Consider the following 14,855-nt stretch of genomic DNA (forward strand, 5'->3'; position numbering starts at 1 on the left):
CCTTCAGTGGCAGCACTTGTGCCCCAGTTGTACACTTCACAGGTAGATTTGCATCAAGCACATTCAAAAATACGCCATCCTTAACCGTCTCCAGTATGACACCGGGGTATGTAGCTAAGTTTTTCCTTATCCCAGCTCTATTCATTTTGGATAATTTTTAAAAACAATGTAAGCAAGGGTTACTCCAAGCGGAGTCTCCCTTTTTTCCAAAAATTGGGCCACACACACACCCACCCCTTCAGTGGCAGCACTTGTGCCCCAGTTGTACACTTCACAGCTAGATTTGCATCAAGCACATTCAAAAATACGCCATCCTTAACCGTCCCCAGGATGACACCGGGGTAGGTAGCAAAGTCTTTGCTGAACCATGACTTGTTCATCTTGGCTCCTTTTAAAAAACACAGGAAGCAAGGGTTACTCCAAGCGGAGTCTCCCTTTTTTCCAAAAATTGGGCCACACACACACCCACCCCTTCAGTGGCAGCACTTTTGCCCCAGTTGTACACTTCACAGGTAGATTTGCATCAAGCACATTCAAAAATACGCCATCCTTAACCGTCCCCAGGATGACCCCGGGGTAGGTAGCAAAGTCTTTGCTGAACCATGACTTGTTCATATTGGCTCCTTTTAAAAAAACACAGCAAGCAAGGGTTACTCCAAGTGGAGTCTCCCATTTTTCCAAAAATTGGGCCACACACACAGCCACCCCTTCAGTGGCAGCACTTGTGCCCCAGTTGTACACTTCACAGGTAGATTTGCATCAAGCACATTCAAAAATACGCCATCCTTAACCGTCCCCAGGATGACACTGGGGTAGGTAGCAAAGTCTTTGCTGAACCATGACTTGTTCATCTTGGCTCCTTTTAAAAAACACAGCAAGCAAGGGTTACTCCAAGTGGAGTCTCCCATTTTTCCAAAAATTAGGGCACACACACACCCACCCCTTCAGTGGCAGCACTTGTGCCCCAGTTGTACACTTCACAGCTAGATTTGCATCAAGCACATTCAAAAATACGCCATCCTTAACCGTCCCCAGGATGACACCGGGGTAGGTAGCTAAGTCTTTCCTGATCCCAGCTCTGTTCATCTTGGATCATTTTTAAAAACAATGTAAGCAAGGGTTACTCCAAGCGGAGTCTCCCTTTTTTCCAAAATTTGGGCCACACGCACACCCACCCCTTCAGTTGCAGCACTTGTGCCCCAGTTGTACATTTCACAGCTAGATTTGCATCAAGCACATTCAAAAATACGCCATCCTTAACCGTCCCCAGGATGACACCGGGGTAGGTAGCTAAGTCTTTCCTGATCCCAGCTCTGTTCATCTTGGATCATTTTTAAAAACAATGTAAGCAAGGGTTACTCCAAGCGGAGTCTCCCTTTTTTCCAAAATTTGGGCCACACGCACACCCACCCCTTCAGTTGCAGCACTTGTTCCCCAGTTGTACATTTCACAGCTACATTTGCATCAAGCACATTCAAAAATACGCCATCCTTAACCGTCCCCAGGATGACACTGAGGTAGGTAGCAAAGTCTTTGCTGAACCATGACTTGTTCATCTTAACTCCCTTTAAAAAACACAGCAAGCAAGGGTTACTCCAAGCGGAGTCTCCCTTTTTTCCAAAAATTGGGCCACACACACCCACCCCTTCAGTGGCAGTACTTGTGCCCCAGTTGTACACTTCACAGCTAGATTTGCATCAAGCACATTCAAAAATACGCCATACTTAACCGTCCCCAGGATGACACCGGGGTAGGTAGCAAAGTCTTTCCTGATCCCAGCTCTGTGCATCTTGGATCATTTTTATAAACAATGTAAGCAAGGGTTACTCCAAGTGGAGTCTCCCTTTTTTCCAAAAATTGGGCCCCACACACACCCACCCCTTCAGTGGCAGCACTTGTGCCCCAGTTATACACTTCACAGGTAGATTTGCATCAAGCACATTCAAAAATACGCCATCCTTAACCGTCTCCAGTATGACACCGGGGTATGTAGCTAAGTTTTTCCTTATCCCAGCTCTGTTCATTTTGGATAATTTTTAAAAACAATGTAAGCAAGGGTTACTCCAAGCGGAGTCTCCCTTTTTTCCAAAAATTGGGCCACACACACACCCACCCCTTCAGTGGCAGCACTTGTGCCCCAGTTGTACACTTCACAGCTAGATTTCCATCAAGCACATTCAAAAATACGCCATCCTTAACCGTCCCCAGGATGACACCGGGGTAGGTAGCAAAGTCTTTGCTGAACCATGACTTGTTCATCTTGGCTCCTTTTAAAAAACACAGGAAGCAAGGGTTACTCCAAGCGGAGTCTCCCTTTTTTCCAAAAATTGGGCCACACACACACCCACCCCTTCAGTGGCAGCACTTTTGCCCCAGTTGTACACTTCACAGGTAGATTTGCATCAAGCACATTCAAAAATACGCCATCCTTAACCGTCCCCAGGATGACCCCGGGGTAGGTAGCAAAGCATTTGCTGAACCATGACTTGTTCATATTGGCTCCTTTTAAAAAAACACAGCAAGCAAGGGTTACTCCAAGCGGAGTCTCCCTTTTTTCCAAAAATTGGGCCACACACACAGCCACCCCTTCAGTGGCAGCACTTGTGCCCCAGTTGTACACTTCACAGGTAGATTTGCATCAAGCACATTCAAAAATACGCCATCCTTAACCGTCCCCAGGATGACACTGGGGTAGGTAGCAAAGTCTTTGCTGAACCATGACTTGTTCATCTTGGCTCCTTTTAAAAAACACAGCAAGCAAGGGTTACTCCAAGCGGAGTCTCCCTTTTTTCCAAAAATTGGGCCACACACACACCAACCCTTTCAGTGGCAGCACTTGTGCCCCAGTTGTACACTTCACAGGTAGATTTGCATCAAGCACATTCAAAAACACGCCATCCTTAACCGTCCCCAGGATGACACCGGGGTAGGTAGCAAAGTCTTTGCTGAACCATGACTTGTTCATCTTGGCTCCTTTTAAAAAACACAGCAAGCAAGGGTTACTCCAAGTGGAGTCTCCCATTTTTCCAAAAATTAGGCCACACACACACCCACCCCTTCAGTGGCAGCACTTGTGCCCCAGTTGTACACTTCACAGCTAGATTTGCATCAAGCACATTCAAAAATACGCCATCCTTAACCGTCCCCAGGATGACACCGGGGTAGGTAGCTAAGTCTTTCCTGATCCCAGCTCTGTTCATCTTGGATCATTTTTAAAAACAATGTAAGCAAGGGTTACTCCAAGCGGAGTCTCCCTTTTTTCCAAAATTTGGGCCACACGCACACCCACCCCTTCAGTTGCAGCACTTGTGCCCCAGTTGTACATTTCACAGCTAGATTTGCATCAAGCACATTCAAAAATACGCCATCCTTAACCGTCCCCAGGATGACACTGGGGTAGGTAGCAAAGTCTTTGCTGAACCATGACTTGTTCATCTTAACTCCCTTTAAAAAACACAGCAAGCAAGGGTTACTCCAAGCGGAGTCTCCCTTTTTTCCAAAAATTGGGCCCCACACACACCCACCCCTTCAGTGGCAGCACTTGTGCCCCAGTTGTACACTTCACAGGTAGATTTGCATCAAGCACATTCAAAAATACGCCATCCTTAACCGTCCCCAGGATCACACCGGGGTAGGTAGCTAAGTCTTTCCTGATCCCAGCTCTGTTCATCTTGGATCATTTTTAAAAACAATGTAAGCAAGGGTTACTCCAAGCGGAGTCTCCCTTTTTTCCACAAATTGGGCCACACACACACCCACCCCTTCAGTGGCAGCACTTGTGCCCCAGTTGTACACTTCACAGCTAGATATGCATCAAGCACATTCAAAATACACAAGCATTTATTCTCCCCAGGATGACACAGGGGTAGTTAATTCCTTGTGGATCCATGACTTGTTCATTTTGATGAACGTTAGTCTGTCCACATTGTCACTGGACAGACGCGTGCGCTTATCTGTCAGCACACACCCAGCAACACTGAAGACACGTTCAGAGACAAGGCTGTCAACTGGACTCGACAAAATCTCCAAGGCGTACGTGCAGGGCTCTGGCCATTTTTCAAGATTTGAAGCCCAAAATGAGCAAGGCTCCATTTGCAAAGTAATGGCATCGATGTTTATTTGGAGATACTCCTGTATCATCCTCTCCAGTCGTTGACTATGTGTCAGACTTGTTGTCTCTGGTGGCCTTGCAATGGATGGTGTAAAAAATTATGAAAAGATTCAATTAAATTGCTGTTACCAGCACCAGATACGGTGGTACTGGTACGGGTAGACTGTTTAAGATGACGAGACAACTGGGAGATTCACTCCCTGCACCACAGTTGTTTGGTGGAAAAGCCGAGCTAAGATCGAGTAACAGCTTCTGCTGATACTCCTGCATATGTGCGTCCCTTTCTATGGCTGGAATAATGTCTCAAAATTTGGACTTGTACTGGGGATCTAATAGTGTGGCAAGCCAGTAGTCATCATTACTTCTAATTTTGACAATACGAGGGTCATGTTGGAGGTTTTGCAGCAAGAAGGCGCTCATGTGTCTTGCGCAGCCATGCGGACCAAGTCCACACTGTGTTTGTGGCATAGAGGTGCTAACCGTTCTTTCTTCCTCTGACATCTACCCACAACCTCTTTCAACAGAAATTTGACCAAAGTCTCCCTCATCCGCTGAGTCTTCCATGTCCATGGACAGTTCGTCCTCCATGTCTTCATGTTCTCCTGTACCTTCCTCAACATTTCGCCTGCTACTATGCGCCCTTGTTGATCCCTGTCCCCCATGGTCCCATGCCTGCCGCGTTGGTGATGATGAACGTCTGGACCTTGGTGATGTTGTTGTGTCTTGCGCATATGAATCCTCCTGTAGTTCCTCCCCTTCCTGTTGTCGCACCTCCAGACTCCGAATAGTGTTTAGCGTGTGCTCCAGCATGTAAATGGCTGGAATTTTCATGCTGATAATGGCATTGTCAGCGCTAAACATATTCGTCGCCATGTCGAAACTGTGCAGGAGGGGGCATAGGTTCTTGAGCTGAGACCACTCCATCAGGGTGATCTGCCCCACCTCTGCATCTCATTGGCCCAGGCTATACGTCATGACGTATTGCACCAGGGCTCGACGGTGCTGCCACAGTCGCTGTAACATGTGGAGAGTCGAATTCCAGCGTGTCGGCACATCGCATTCCAGGCGATGAACCGGCAGGCCGAAAGACTTCTGGAGCGATGCAAGTCGCTCAGCAGCTGTGGTTGAACGGCGGAAGTGAGCAGACAGTTTTCGTGCCCTGTTCAGAAGGCCATCTAGGCCGGGATAGTGTGTTAAATATTGCTGGACCACAAGGTTCAACACGTGAGCCATACAAGGCACGTGTGTCACCTTGCCCAGGCGAAGGGCCGCACCCAGGTTTGCAGCATTGCCGCACACGGCCTTACCAGGCTGCAGTGTTACAAACCGGCGCCGCCATAGCCGCAAGCAGCCTGCTGCGGTTCCTGTTGCGCCCAGGTGCCGGCTCCCGTTCTTGGCGGTGCCTTGGGTCGTCCAGTTGGCTGTTCCTTCCACCACGTCTAAGTGTGGAGAGGCGGCTAGTGCACATGCGTGCGCTGATTTACCCCAGCCAGAGTTTAAGCCCGGTGTTTTGCCTAGTGAGCATGCTCAGCCTGATTGTGTTATGTCTGAGACTAAGTCCTCAGTTCAGGCTACTGAGGATGCTCCCACAATTAACCCTAACAGCCTCTTTGCACAGGTACTTGGACTTCGTGCTGTGTCGAAGTTCTGGGATGTGCCTACTGAGCATGCTCAAACTGATAGTCTGCTTTCTGAGCCTGTTGCTCAGGCTACTGGGCATGCTCGGGCACTTAGTGCACCAGAGGCTAGGTCCGGTAAGGACCTCACTGAGCATGTCCGTGAGGTGGCAGGCCCTGATAGGGCAGAGGGTGTCAGGTGTCCTGATGACGTGGCAACTCCGGACTGGCTCGCAGAGGCCCGTCCCTATGATCTGGCACCTCAGTATTGGTCGTCAGACGATCACTGGTGAAGTGTTTGGGGCGTGGCTGCCATGAAGTCATCAATGACGTGGCGGTTCCGGATAGGTCGCATGTGACGTCACTGATGAAATGGCACTCTGTTATTGGACCTTGGTGGTTCCACCCTGGGTTTGGGGCGGACCCAGGTTATAAAAGGGGCTGGAGACAACATGGAGGTGCGCAGTCTTTACTTTTGCTCAGTCAGAGCACACCTCCATGTTAGAGCCTCATTGCGGCATAAGCCTATGTTGGGAAGCAGTAGGTAGGGTTAGGCGAACGGTGCCTGTCACGCCAAGATTCGTGGCTCGGCACATCAGGGTCAGGCACCGTGCTTCCCTCCTGCCGTTCCAGTCTTGCTATAGCAGCCCAGTGGCGTTAACTGGGCTGCGGCTGCTGTGCTTCCTGTCCGATTGTGCTCCCTACGCACACGGACAACGCACCTGCTGCGCCACCTGTCCGATTGTGCCCCCTACGCACATGGACAATGCACCTGCTGCGCCACCTGTCCGATTGTGTCCCCTACGCACACGGACAACGCACCTGCTGTGCCACCTGTCCGGTTGTGCCCCCTACGTGCACGGACAGCGTACCCCAGGACCCCTGTGGAGTTAACAGGGTGTTCCTTATCCTCCTCGGCTTCCCGGTCAACGCTACTGGTGTACCCATCTGGCCTGACGTGTCCTACACACACGTGGCCAGTCGAGAGGTGGCCAGAAATGCTAATCAGAGGACCGCTCGGCCTGACGTGTCCTACACATGTGGCCGACAGGGCGCTTTCGTGGCGGTCTTCCGGTCAACGCTACCTGGTTACCACCCGGCCTGACGTGTTTCCTGCACACGTGGTTGGTGTAGCGCTAGGTGCACCAAAACGCTAATCGGGTTGTCGTCCGGTCTGACGTGTCCCAACACACGTGACCGGTTCCCAGAGTTCCTGGGTTATCTCAGAGCCATCCAGCTCTATAGTCTCTGCCTAACCCTCAGGTGCCAGCAGCTCCTTTGTCATCTGGAGCACGGTGGGCCCCGACTGGCGATTAGGATATATACCCCCTGGTCCTAATCTGCCGGTCGCCCCGTAACAGTAAGACTGCGCCAGGGTCTGGCTGGCATGGCGGAGATGGAGCAGCTACGTCAGTTCATGCTGCAGCTTGATGCCAGAGTGAGGTCTCTGGAGAAGTCTGCTCTTGCTGCTGATATGGATGATGTGGTGGCTCAAGCGGCTGCAATGGTGTCAGTCACCAAGCCTACTCCAACCCTCCCTCACCTCTCGCTGCCCAACAAGTTTACGGGGAACAGCAACGCATGTAGGGGATTTGTGAACCAGTGCTCAGTCCATCTAGAGCGGTTGGCTGCACGGTTTCCTACAGAGAGGTCGAAGGTGGGGTTTATCATCTCCTTGCTCTCTGATAGAGCACTGGAGTGGGCTACACCATTGTGGGAGAGGAATGACCCCGTAGTACAGGACTCTAAGGAGTTTTTGGAGTCCTTGCGATAAGTGTTCCTGGGGCCTCAGGTCACTCACGACTCGGCCCTACAGCTACTGACTTTGGAGCAGGGGCGTACCTCCTCAAGTCAATATGCTGTGAGTTTCAGGACACTTGCTGCAGAACTGGGGTGGTCAGAGAGGACTCTCATTCCACTGTTCTGGAGGGGATTAGCCTCGCACGTGAAGGACGCATTAGCGTCGCGTGAGGTACCAACTACCCTTGAGGGCCTCATGACTCTGGCTACCCGCATTGACCTGCGGACCTCCGAACGTCAGCTGGAGCGCAGGTCAGAGGGTCGTTCAGCCACTGTAGTGGTCTCTCCTACTGCATCTCCCTTAGAGGACATCTCTGTCCCTATGGACATCGCTAGGGTTGGTGTTGCTAGGTCTTCGAGTCGCAAGGGTATTTCCTGTTTCGCTTGTGGGCAGTATGGTCATTATGCCAACTGTTGCCCAAAGCGTCAGGGTAAGCGACCGCGATTGGTGACCATAGCTGAAGGTAGACTGGACTCTGCATCATCCATTAGGGTGACGTTTCCCGCGTCCATTTCCTTTAAGGGGTCAACATGGTCCACAAGGACAAGTGTGGACACAGGTGCTGGGGATAGTTTCATCTCCTCCTCTTTTGCCCGGCAGCATGCCATCCCACTGGTGCAAATGCCAAGGCCAGTGAGAGTCCGTGTATTGGATGGGTCCTTGTTGCCCAAGGTAATTCACCAGCGGACAGTGCCCATTACCCTTGCCATGTCATCTGGGCATAGGGAGACCATTTCATTTCTGGTTCTCCCTAAGGGTGCAGATGATATTCTGCTGAGTATTCCTTGGTTGAAGCAACATTCCCCACATATCGACTGGTCGTCTGGGGTGATTACGCGGTGGAGCGAGTCTTGTAGCTCCCACTGCATGTCTCCATCTTCCGCCCGTCGCTCAGTGGTATCTGTGGCGACTATAGACCATTCGAGTGGGAGGGCCGCTAGAGGGGGGGGTACTGTTACAAACCGGCGCCGCCATAGCCGCAAGCAGCCTGCTGCGGTTCCTGTTGCGCCCAGGTGCTGGCTGCCGTTCTTGGCCGTGCCTCGGGTCGTCCAGTTGGCTGTTCCTTCCACCACGTCTAAGTGTGGAGAGGCGGCTAGTGCACATGCGTGCGCTGATTTACCCCAGCCAGAGTTTAAGCCCGGTGTTTTGCCTAGTGAGCATGCTCAGCCTGATTGTGTTATGTCTGAGACTAAGTCCTCAGTTCAGGCTACTGAGCATGCTCCCACAATTAACCCTAACAGCCTCTTTGCACAGGTACTTGGACTTCGTGCTGTGTCGAAGTTCTGGGATGTGCCTACTGAGCATGCTCAAACTGATAGTCTGCTTTCTGAGCCTGTTGCTCAGGCTACTGGGCATGCTCAGGCACTTAGTGCACCAGAGGCTAGGTCCGGTAAGGACCTCACTGAGCATGTCCGTGAGGTGGCAGGCCCTGATAGGGCAGAGGGTGTCAGGTGTCCTGATGACGTGGCAACTCCGGACTGGCTCGCAGAGGCCCGCCCCTATGATCTGGCACCTCAGTATTGGTCGTCAGACGATCACTGGTGAAGTGTTTGGGGCGTGGCTGCCATGAAGTCAGCAATGATCCGGATAGGTCGCATGTGACGTCACTGATGACATGGCACTCTGTTATTGGACCTTGGTGGTTCCACCCTGGGTTTGGGGCGGACCCAGGTTATAAAAGGGGCTGAAGACAACATGGAGGTGCGCAGTCTTCACTTTTGCTCAGTCAGAGCACACCTCCATGTTAGAGCCTCATTGCGGCATAAGCCTATGTTGGGAAGCAGTAGGTAGGGTTAGGCGAACGGTGCCTGTCACGCCAAGATTCGTGGCTCGGCACATCAGGGTCAGGCGCCGTGCTTCCCTCCTGCCGTTCCAGTCTTGCTATAGCAGCCCAGTGGCGTTAACTGGGCTGCGGCTGCTGTGCTTCCTGTCCGATTGTGCTCCCTACGCACGCGGACAACGCACCTGCTGCGCCACCTGTCCGATTGTGCCCCCTATGCACACGGACAACGCACCTGCTGCGCCACCTGTCCGATTGTGTCCCCTACGCGCACGGACAATGCACCTGCTGTGCCACCTGTCCGGTTGTGCCCCCTACGCGCACGGACAGCGTACCCCAGGACCCCTGTGGAGTTAACAGGGTTTTCCTTATCCTCCTCGGCTTCCCGGTCAACGCTACTGGTGTACCCATCTGGCCTGACGTGTCCTACACACACGTGGCCAGTCGAGAGGTGGCCAGAAACGCTAATCAGAGGACCGCTCGGCCTGACGTGTCCTACACACGTGGCCGACAGGGCGCTTTCGTGGCGGTCTTCCGGTCAACGCTACCTGGTTACCACCCGGCCTGACGTGTTTCCTGCACACGTGGTTGGTGTAGCGCTAGGTGCACCAAAACGCTAATCGGGTTGTCGTCCGGTCTGACGTGTCCCAACACACGTGACCGGTTCCCAGAGTTCCTGGGTTATCTCAGAGCCATCCAGCTCTATAGTCTCTGCCTAACACTCAGGTGCCAGCAGCTCCTTTGTCATCTGGAGCACGGTGGGCCCCGACTGGCGATTAGGATATATACCCCCTGGTCCTAATCTGCCGGTCCCCCCGTAACATGCAGGTTGAGTGGAGACAACCATTTATTAAACTCAGTCTCCAGAGCTGCCCACAACTCAGCCGCTGTGTGACTCTTATTTCCAAGACATTTCAAGCTAAAGACCGCCTGATGCCGTTGCGCTCTGCTGCCAGCATAGTAATGAGGGGTGCGTGATTCCTTCTGCACAGTTAGAACGCTGGTGGCCTGACCAGGCAGGCTTGGGGCAGAGGTGGAGGACCCAGACGAGGTGGAGGAGGCAGAAGCAGTGGCGGAACTTGGACAGACAGAGGATTGACACACAAGTCGTCGGGACGGCAAGACTTGTGCAGCAGACCCTTCACCATCTATCACCATAGTTACCCAGTGCCCAGTCAGCAACATGTAACGTCCCTGTCCATGCTTACTGGTCCAAGTATCGGTGGTGAAATGCACCCGTTCACACAGAGTTTCTCAAGGAAGCGGTGATGTTGTGTGCGACATTCTGGTGTAGCGCAGGCACACCTTTCTTAGAGAAGTAGTGGCGACTGGGCATCTGGTAATGGGGCACAGCGACAGACATCAGGTCTCTAAAATCCTGTGTGTCCACCAGGTGGAAAGGCAGCATTTCGGTAGCCAAGAGCTTACAGAGGGATAAAGTCAACCTCTTAGCTTTGTCATGGGTCGCAGGAAATGGCCTTTTATTTGTCCACATCTGAGGGACAAAGATCTGGCTGCTGTGTGTAGACGGTGGTGAGTAGGGTGTCCCTGAAAAAATGCAGGTTTGTGAGGAAAGTGCAGGCATAGACATGATGTTGCCTTCATCCAACGTTGATGCTATCGATGTCTGAGAGAGCTGTACACACGCATTTGTTTCCCCTTCCAAACCAAATGACGACCTACCAAGCAAACTGCCTGTTGCGGTTACAGTGGTGGAAGTTGTCCGTGGAAAACCAGGTGTGACAGCTGTCCCCACAGTCCTAGAAGATGAAGAGCGCGTGGATGCACTTGAAGCGGCAGGCGGTGGATGGTTCGCTCCGCTAGACCGCCTTGCAGCACGGTGAGCTTCCCACTAGGACATTTATTTATTCATGTGATGATTCATGGAAGAAGTTGTCAAACTCCTGAGGTTTTCCCCTCTACTAACAGAATCACGATAAATTTTACATATCACATGATTTGGGCGATCTTTTTCTATGTCACAAAAGGTCCAGGCTAGGCAAGGCTTAGAAGGCATGCGACCTGCTGAGCCACCCCGACTAGTGCTCAGAGGCAGAGTGGTGGCTGAGGATGCAGTTGTAGACGTGCTACCAGTACTACTCCTCTGTCCAGGAAGGCGCAAGGTAAATTCGTCGTCAGTAGCATCCTCCTCCACCGCCTCTGTTGACCTCCTCGAGTGCCTGACTGTGGGTTGACAGTAGGTGGGATCTAGAACTTCCTCATCAAGCGTTGTGTTTGCACTCCCCTCACCCTCAGACCAAGCCTCTTCCTGACATAAACCAATATTTAAGTTGTCATCCCAATCTGGTATCTGCGTCTTATTGTCATCAGTATGTTCCTCATTGTCTATAACAACAGGTGTTACAGTTTGTGAATAAGGGTCAACATTATGCTCAGAATCTTGGTCCTCACGGCCTGAATCAGAGTCACAAAGGTTCTGGGCATCACTGCAGACCATTTCCTGGTCTGTACACAGTGTAGCTTGGGGGCAGACCTCTGATTCCCAGGTTATAGTGTGACTGAACAGCTCTGCAGACTCAGCCATCTCAGTTCCACCATACTGTGCAGGGCGGATGGAGACTTCAGAGCTGGGAGAAAGCAAGTGTGATTGGGATGACAACTCAGAGGACTGGTGTTTTTTGGATGCAGTAGTTGAGGTGGCGGAGAGGGCATTTGTTGGACCACTTGAGATCCATTCAAGCATTTTCTTTTTTTGGCCATCATCTACCTTTGTTCCAGTTGTTCGTGTCCGTAAAAAAGGAAGCACATCGGATTGTCCACGGTAAGTAGTAGACATCTTACTTTTGCTGGAAGATGGTCTATCTTTAGCAGATGTTAATGGAGCTTTGCCATCTTCCCTACGGACAAACCCTTTTTTTCCTTTTCCAACACGCCTCTTCCCCTTTCCACCAGCATCTGTCATTTTGACACTCATTTTGATTGCGACAAGATTGAGCACTTAAAATGTGGTAGTAAAAATTGAGAGGTGGTGTAGATTGCAGCGGTGGTCTAGCTTTATTAACAGCAGAATAAACAACAATAACTATCCCTGACAATGCAACTTAATGCCCTTAAACTTGCAGCATAGTTTGCTATTAGAATGGCTTAGTAACAATGAGTTTGAGTGTGCAATGCAGAGATGCTGCAAATAGATTTGCACTAGTGGGACACTAATGGAAGTACAACAGCCACTTTTAGGATGCCACTAAGTTTACTCAGTGTTTGCTAGTATAATGGCTTAGTAACAATGAGCTTGAGTGTGCAATGCAGTGGTGCCGCAAATAGATTTGCACTAGTGGGACACTAATGGAAGTCCAACAGCCACTTTTAGGATACCACTAAGTTTACTCATTGTTTGCTAGTAAAATGGCTTAGTAACAATGAGCTTGAGTGTGCAATGCAGTGGTGCTGCAAATAGATTTGCACTAGTGGGAGACTAATGGAAGTCCAACAGCCACTTTTAGGATGGCACTAAGTTTACTCAGTGTTTGCTAGTATAATGGCTTAGTAACAATGAGCTTGAGTGTGCAATGCAGAGGTGCTGCAAAAAGATTTGCACCAGTGGGACACTAATGGAAGTCCAAAAGCCACTTTTAGGATGCCACTAAGTTTACTCAGTGTTTGCTAGTATAATGGCTTAGTAACAATGAGTTTGAGTGTGCAATGCAGAGGTGCTGCAAATAGATTTGCACCAGTGGGACAATAATGGAAGTCCAACAGCCACTTTTAGGATGCCACTAAGTTTACTCAGTGTTTGCTAGTATAATGGCTTAGTAACAATGAGCTTGAGTGTGCAAAGGGCAGGAGGGTACAGTGGCAGGGTTGTGGGTCAGTGTACAGGAAAGGAAGCCTCACTTTCTATCCCTCCTAATGGGGAAATGCAGCGAGGAAGTCCCTGACCTTAGCTACACAGACGCTGTTATCTTCTGTAGCTGTTAAAATCTGTTTCCACGGACCTGACTGTCACCTATGGCTCTGAGCCTGCTGTTATTAGCCCTTACAAGAGCTAATAGAAACTTCTATCCCTATTCTGTATAGCGCTGTGTGTAGAGCATACACAGCAGTATCGTAGACAGGAGCTACGCCAGCGGTGACTGACATCCAGACGCAGAAGAGATAATGGCATCCGGATGGCCAGATACCCGTTTTTATAATGCAGGGACATGGGACATGGACATCCTATCACACATGCCGTTGCTTCTCTGGCTAAAAGTCCACTTAGCTGTGTGTGTATCTGGGATTGGCTGACATGCTGGCCCGCCCCACTACACGCGCGCGCTTAGGGAAGGAAGACAAGGAAAAAAAAAATGGCGATCGCCATTATCCAAGCAGCAGTGATCTGAATGCGCTGTTCCCGCACACTATACGCTGAAATTTCATAATAGTGTGCCCCCAAAATCACTCGAACCGCGAACTGGAGAACCACGAACCACGAACCGCGTTTAACTCTAGTAATGATGGCCACTCATTTTTCTTTACTTAGCTGCTTTTTTCTTGCCATAATACAAATTCTAAGTCTATCAGTTGGTATTAAGTATTTCCCTCAGGAAATTAATAACACACCCCCTACACCACACCTCTCCATGATACACCCTCTACACAATACACCTGCTCAACGCCCCTCTCCATAATATCTTATCCACACTGCCCCTGTATATAATATCCCCCTACACACTGTCCTTCTGCATAATATACCCTCTCACAATGCCTCTCTATATATTTTCCCACATACTGCCTCTTTGTATAATATCCCCCACACACTGCCCCTATGTATAATGCCCCCCACCATGCTCCTCTGCACACTCTCCCACAAACAATGCTCCTCTGTATTATATCCCCCCAAATATACTGCTCCCCTGTATAATATCCACCCACACACACTGCCCCTCTGTATAATATTTCTCCCACACACACTACCTCTCTGTATAATTTCCCCCACACACACTGCCCCTCTGTATAATATCCCCCACACACCACTACTGTGTATAATATCCCCCTCACACTGCCCCTCTGTATATCACTCACATACCCTGCCTTTTTGTATACTATCCCCCCACACAAGCTGCCCCTCTTTATAATATCATCCTACACATACTGCCTTTCTGTATATCGCCTCACACACTACCCCTCTGTATAGCGTTCCCCTTCCCCCACACACACTGCCCCTCTATATAATATCCCCCACACACACACACACTGCTCCTTGCAACACTTTGTTAAGAAAAAAGTAGTGGGCACCACAATGTAATAAATATAAATAAAGGTAGGGGTGCTAACAAAAAATATGCAAAAATGAATTGTAACATGAGAGAAAAAAAACTGCATAGTTAAAATGTGCACACCCTGCTATTTCTATATGTATAAACATGGCTTTGATTGATACAAAACTTGTAAGGCTGACAAAAGCAAAGGTTAAAAATATGATTGGCAAGAAAAAAAGAATGCATGAAATAGGGGGATGGACATAATAATCCCGTACTTATCCCCAATGAAGTTTCAGGACACTGTTTATATAATGGACAATAAGTATGTAAACAAGGCAGTGCC

Source organism: Anomaloglossus baeobatrachus, chromosome 2 (genome assembly GCF_048569485.1).
Source record: "Anomaloglossus baeobatrachus isolate aAnoBae1 chromosome 2, aAnoBae1.hap1, whole genome shotgun sequence".
NCBI lineage: Eukaryota > Metazoa > Chordata > Amphibia > Anura > Aromobatidae > Anomaloglossus > Anomaloglossus baeobatrachus.